Genomic DNA, 6,526 nt, shown 5'->3' on the forward strand with positions numbered 1-6,526 from the left:
ACCCAAGGACCCCCGCCAACACCACTTACTGATGATGTTGTGTCCAGGAGGAGAGCATTGTTAGTAGATCTCAATGATTGGTCATTCAGAAGAGTGCTGTTTTGGCAGCACCCTCGGCCTCCGCTTTAGGGTGATAAAATTAAACGGAAGCATTGTTTTCTACCATCCTCAGCAAGCTATCATTTAAAACTGACTGAATATAAATGTATCTGTGATTCATGAATTTAATTTGTAGTCTATTGCGGGCCCATTTGTTTCAAGTTTTTCCAAGCCAGCATTTTCTCTATGTAAAGTAGATTTGGTTATGTTCTGTTGTCAGTTTCTACACAAATCAGAGAGTTCTAGTCAAATGGAAACCATCTGCACTCTGCAACACTTGTTACACGTTACGTCACATCTATACATGAAAATCTTTTGATGGATTGTTATTTTACGTTATATAATGGTTATCTTAATTTCCCTGTTCCCAAAAGACCATATTCATATGGTTGTTCTAGAACTAAAAGCCTGCTCTTACCAACCATTGGCTGTCAAAGAAAGGTTGTCCTGTGGGCAACATGGCTAACATGACGCAAGATAGTTTCTAGTGGCTACAATGATAGCAAAGAAAAATGAAAGCCAGGGATCGGTTTAAATGAATGAGTTTCTCTGGGCCTGTGGGGGCTCTCAGCCTCGCATTAAGCCTTGTCATTATTTCATTTTGCTCTCATAAAATTCCGCTCTCTCTGATTGATTGAAATGGCATGCCGGTGAAGGGCAACGCAGGACACACACACAGAGGAGTTCAATAGACTTGGTCGTTGGTAGCGAGATGGTGATGACCTTAATGCTAGGTTAGAAGGAAGACATTCAGTTCAAATAGCCCCACTACTGCATCTCCACAGGCAGGCAGCTTTTGTTCCGGGCCAGGGGAGATGACATTTAGCCTCCTGAGGTCCCTGCTCCTTTTAAAAGGGACATGGGGCCTTGTTAATGTAGCCCAGGGGTTGCTGGGAGGTGGAAGGGGGCCATGGTTTTCTCTCTCTCTTTCTCTTTCATCCTTTTCCTTTTTGTGTGAGTGCTGTGGAGTGGAGTGTAGTGACATGAGTGTGACTTTATGATGGGACTGAGGCCTGGGGCCGTCTGCCGTTGTTGTAACGATGTAAGAAGGACTTTCTACATAACCGTCCCGGACCTGCTGCGGTGAGTGAAAGATGATTCTAATTCAAATCAAAAGTTAATGCTTGACTGAACTCACATGGATGGACAAAGTGGAGGCCTTGTGCCTGTGTGCTTTCTCTCTTTCTGTTGCTTACTGTTTCTGTTTCTCTCACTCTCTCTCTCTCTCTCTCTCTCTCTCTCTCTCTCTCTCTCTCTCTCTCTCTCTCTCTCTCTCTCTCTCTCTCTCTCTCTCTCTCTCTCTCTCTCTCTCTCTCTCTCTCTCTCTCTCTCTCGACACTGGATGTTATCTCTTCCAGTTATTTTTTTATTTGAGTTATAGTTATGAAATCAAAGAAGTGGCTGTTGATATTAATGGCTGTGATGTCGTGTCCCCAGAATCACTTGGAAAAGAGAAGCACTGTCTATAAAGCATTATAAAGTGTTATGCAATGTACACTGATAAGAGATTGAACCAGATCTTAAGCACTTACTGCAATTTGTATATGTTACAAATTTGTATGTTATAAAAAAAAAGAATTGAGGGATGTAAAATATCATACAAAATGGATGACGTTTTACACAATTGTGCACAATTTTCGGGGACCCGTTTTGGCTCGTGAGCACTACTTTCAAATCTACTTGCTGAAATTATACAGAACCTTTTGTAATTACACTATTATAAACAAGTAAGCTAGATTTGAAGTGTATTTAATCAGCCTTTGAAAGACTCATTTTGAGACTTAACATTTACTCTTACTTTCAGGGTGTTTGAGGGGTCCTCTCCAAAGAAGATGGAGAAACTTCAAACACTTCTGTGCTATTTTAGAAGTGTAACTGAGCAAGGTAAGGTTTTGTATTACTAAATCAATATTATGTCAATTATTTTATATTGGTTTTAAACCAAAAGCATTGATGATTGATATAACTTTTTGGTTTGTTTTATCTTTCAGGACATACTGGACTGAAAGATAAACTTTGGATCATCCTCCAAATTGGAAAAAGTAATGCACTTCATGAGAAATGATTGCCTATCCATTCTATCCAATAATTATATGCATTTTATCCAAATAGCAACAAGGGAAAATGTTTCACTGAATGGTGATTGAGCTAAAAAGGCCATTCATTTAGCTGTATTCCAGCACTGACTCGGTTCACAAAGCTCCACATAACATGTAGGAACCAACCTATGGGTACAGCATGCTACAGATAAGATGTATGGAAGAGTTGACCGCTCCATATGAGTATGTATATGGGTACGTCCCAAATGGCATCCTATTCCCTTTAAAGTGCACTACTGTGTGTATGCGTGCTGGTGTGTGTGTGTGTGTGTGTGTGTGTGTGTGTGTGTGTGTGTGTGTGTGTGTGTGTGTGTGTGTGTGTGTGTGTGTGTGTGTGTGTGTGTGTGTGTGTGTGTGTGTGTGTGTGTGTGTGTGTGTGTGTGTGTGTGTGTGTGTGTGTGTGTGTGTGTGTGTGTGTGTGTGTGTGTGTGTGTGTGTGTGTGTGCGTGTGTGTGTGTGTGTGCGTGTGTCTCAGAGTATATGTGTGCTGGGACTGGGGTCAAGGCCCTGCTCTCCCTCTGCTCTCTACCCTGACCGTTCTACTCTCTCCCTGTCTCCCTTTCACCTTTTGTTTGCCTGTGGAGGCTGTGCCACTGATGGGCTGACAGCTGATGGGTGCACATGACCAGATCCAGTTGGGGCCGGGGCACCCTGCCTGCCGTTGGAGTGACTGAGCCTCTGGTGAGGAGGGGCTCTCTGACAGCCTGTCAAAGACAGACAGCAGCAGACTTGGAGACTGTGTGTGTGTGTGTGTGTGTGTGTGTGTGTGTGTGTGTGTGTGTGTGTGTGTGTGTGTGTGTGTGTGTGTGTGTGTGTGTGTGTGTGTGTGTGTGTGTGTGTGTGTGTGTGTGTGTGTGTGTGTGTGTGTGTGTGTGTGCGGCATCCTGCCCCCCCCCCCCCCTACTGTCCCAGAGTTGAGTGACCAGTTCAGTGAGATCATATGCCAAACAGACAGACAGACTGTCAGACAGACTGCCAGTCACTGCCTGAGTCTAGTGTGAAAGGGTGAGAGTGGGTGAGACAGACCGGGTTGGCCCTGCCTGGCCTGGGCTGTCTGAGGGCCAGTGAGCCAAAACTGACAGTCCTGAAAGTTGTGGATTATATGGTTTCCTACGCAGCAAAACAATCAGTATTCCTGTCTATATCAAGCCTTGAAGAACCTTGTTTGTTGTTTTGTTGTGAAATGGTAAACAATTGAAATAAACAGACCTAGTGCTGTAAATTGGCAGCTTCATTATGCCTGTTATAGAACTTAGTTCATTTGCAGAGAAAAAGGAGAACTTCATCATACAAAATAAAAGGAGGACGTCATACATAGATTGTCAAGAGGCACTCTCCTCAATTTAGCAGCAGTGGATCGGGACTGGACTGGGCTATTATTGTCCCAAATGGCACCCTATTTCTTGTGTAGTGCACTACTTTTGACCAGTGGACTATATAGAGAATAGGGTGCCATTTGGGACAAAGCTTGTGGGTGACTGGGGTGCGGAGAGCAGGACAGTAGTACTGCTCTGTTCTGTTGTGATGTTGTCTGTCTCCTGAGCTGGCATGGACAGCTCCTAACTAAGTGCTGCTCCCAGGGAGAAGTCATTTTGGCACGAGGGGACAGATGTCTAAACAGCCACCCTCCCTCCAGCACACTGGGCCACTACCATCCCAATCAGCCTGAGAGAACATAAATATCCTGTCAGAATGAGGGGGTGGGGGATTGACGAGGTTTTGTTTATTTTTTTCCTCTACACAATATCAATCATATCTGAAAGACAAAAGATAACTTTGTTTGGCATTTTAATTGATTCACTTTTTATGTTTTTTCTCTCTGTCATTAGTGCCAACTGCTCACGAACTGAAATCTCATATCTGCATAGTAGACAGACAGCACACTCTGCTCTGGACTCTGCTCTGGACTCTGCTCTGCTGCTCTGGTCTCTGCTCTGCTGCTCTGGTCTCTGCTGCTCTGGACTCTGCTCTGGTCTCTGCTCTGGTCTCTGCTCTGGTCTCTGCTGCTCTGGACTCTGCTCTGCTGCTCTGGACTCTGCTCTGGTCTCTGCTCTGGTCTCTGCTCTGGTCTCTGCTCTGGTCTCTGCTCTGCTGCTCTTCTTTGCTCTGGTCTCTGCTCTGCTGCTCTGGTCTCTGCTCTGGAGTCTGCTCTGGTCTCAGCACTGCTGCTCTGGTCTCTGCTCTGGAATCTGCTCTGGTCTTTGCTCTGGTGCTCTTGTCTCTGCTCTGGTCTGTTCTCTACTCTGGTCTCTGTTCTGGACTCTGCTCTGGTCTCAGCTCTGCTGCTCTGATCTCTGGTCTCTGGTCTGGTCTCAGCTCTGCTGTTCTGGTCTCTGCTCTGGTCTCTGCTCTGGAATCTGCTCTGGTCTTTGCTCTGCTGCTGTGGACTCTGCTCTGGTCTCTGCTCTGGTGCTCTTGTCTCTGCTCTGCTCTGGTCTGTTCTCTACTCTGGTCTCTGCTCTGGTCTCTGCTCTGGTCTCTGCTCTGGTTTTTGCTCTGGTCTCTGCTCTTGTCTCTGGTCTGGTCTCTGCTCTGGTCTTTTCTCTGGTCTCTGCTCTGGTCTCTGATCTGGTCTTCTGGTCTCTGCTCTACTGCTCTGGTCTCTGGTCTGGTCTCTGGTCTGGTCTCTGCTCTGGTCTCTGGTCTGGTCTCTGGTCTGGTCTCTGGTCTGGTCTCTGCTCTGGTCTCTGATCTGGTCTCTGATCTGGTCTCTGCTCTGGTCTCTGCTCTGGTCTCTGATCTGGTCTCTGCTCTGGTCTCTGCTCTGGTCTCTGCTCTGGTCTCTGATCTGGTCTTCTGGTCTCTGCTCTACTGCTCTGGTCTCTGCTCTACTGCTCTGGTCTCTGTTCTCTGCTCTGGTCTCTGATCTGGTCTTCTGGTCTCTGCTCTACTGCTCTGGTCTCTGCTCTACTGCTCTGGTCTCTCTGCATCCTCTTTACCTCAGATGTTGATAGTGAACTCAGATGTCCTCATCATGTGGGCACTGCCTCTCTTTCTCTCTGTCTCTGTCTCAGTCTCAGTCTCTTTCTCTCTCTGTGTCTCTCTCTTTCTCTGTATCTCTCCATTTCTCTCTGTATGTCACTCTCTCTCACTCTCTCTCATTCTCTCTCTCTCTCTCTGCCTGCCTGCCTGCAGGTGGACTTTGGCAAACTGTTTGTGGGCGGAGGGGTCATTTGCTTCCTGATCAACCCAGAAGTCATCATCTCCCGCCTCTTCACTGGAGCCCTGGAACACAACGAGTGTCTCATTATCACAGGTCAGTCATTACACTAGATACAATTATCACTGGGCTAACCTAGTTACCCTACTACAGTACACTAGAACCACCACTACCCTTACAACGGCCCAGAACTCATCGACTCTCTCCTCTTCACTGAAGCCCTGGAGCACATGACAGATCTGACAGCCCCTAAAACCAATCACCACTACTGTCTACTCTAGTACAACAGTACACTGCTGGGCTTTCTGGGGATTTTCATGAAATATAATCCACAGCAGGGTCCTTTGGAGGATGGACTGTTGACATATCCACTGAGTATACCAAACATTAGGAACACTTTCTTGATATTTAGATACCCCCCCCCCCCCCCCCTTCGTTGCCCCGTTGCCCTCTGAACAGCCTCAATTCGTCGGCAAGGTGTCGAAAAAGATCCACAGGGATGTTGGTCCATGTTGACTCCAATGCTTCCCACAGTTGTCATGTTGGCTGGATGTCCTTTGGGTGGTGGGCCATTATTGATACACATGGGAAACTGTTGAGCGTGAAAAACCCAGCAGCGTTGCCAGTTCTTGTCAGAAACCGGTGTGCCTGGCACTTACTACCATACCCCGTTCAAAGGCACTTAAGTGTTTTGTCTAGCCCGTTCACCTTCTGAATGGCACACATACACAATCCATGTCTCTATTGTCTCAAGGCTTTAAAATCCTTCTTTAATCTGTCTCCTCCCCTTCATCTACACTGATTGAAGTGGATTTAATTAGGGGTCATCAATTAGGGGTCATAGCTTTCACCTGGAGTCACCTGGTCAGTATATGTCATAGAAAGAGCAGGTGTTCTTGATGTTTTGTACAGTGTATATTTTACAATATTTTGGTAATTGTTTCATAAGTCCCAAAATGTTTCGCTTGCAACTTTCAAAATACAGAAATCATCCCTGTATGATACATTTAGCATCATATGTTGCACAATGCACCATACAAGGATGATTTCTGTATTTTGAAAGTTACATATCTTGAAAACCTGATTTGCTATCTCCAGCATCGTGAAGTCATTAATTACACTTTGAATGGTGTATGAATAAACCCATTCACTACAAAGATACCGGCGT

At 45.8% G+C, this 6,526-nt stretch overlaps 1 long non-coding RNA gene across 1 annotated transcript; it reads left to right on the forward strand.

Annotated features, from left to right (window-relative positions):
* The first annotated feature begins 1,918 nt into the window (after nt 1–1,918).
* LOC124037413 lies at nt 1,919–5,454 on the forward strand. Its single transcript, XR_006839176.1, has 4 exons — nt 1,919–1,983; nt 2,091–2,141; nt 2,783–2,879; nt 5,334–5,454. It is a non-coding gene; the product is annotated as an uncharacterized LOC124037413 (long non-coding RNA).
* The last annotated feature ends 1,072 nt before the right edge of the window (nt 5,455–6,526 follow it).

The sequence above is a fragment of the Oncorhynchus gorbuscha genome, linkage group LG06 (genome assembly GCF_021184085.1).
Source record: "Oncorhynchus gorbuscha isolate QuinsamMale2020 ecotype Even-year linkage group LG06, OgorEven_v1.0, whole genome shotgun sequence".
NCBI lineage: Eukaryota > Metazoa > Chordata > Actinopteri > Salmoniformes > Salmonidae > Oncorhynchus > Oncorhynchus gorbuscha.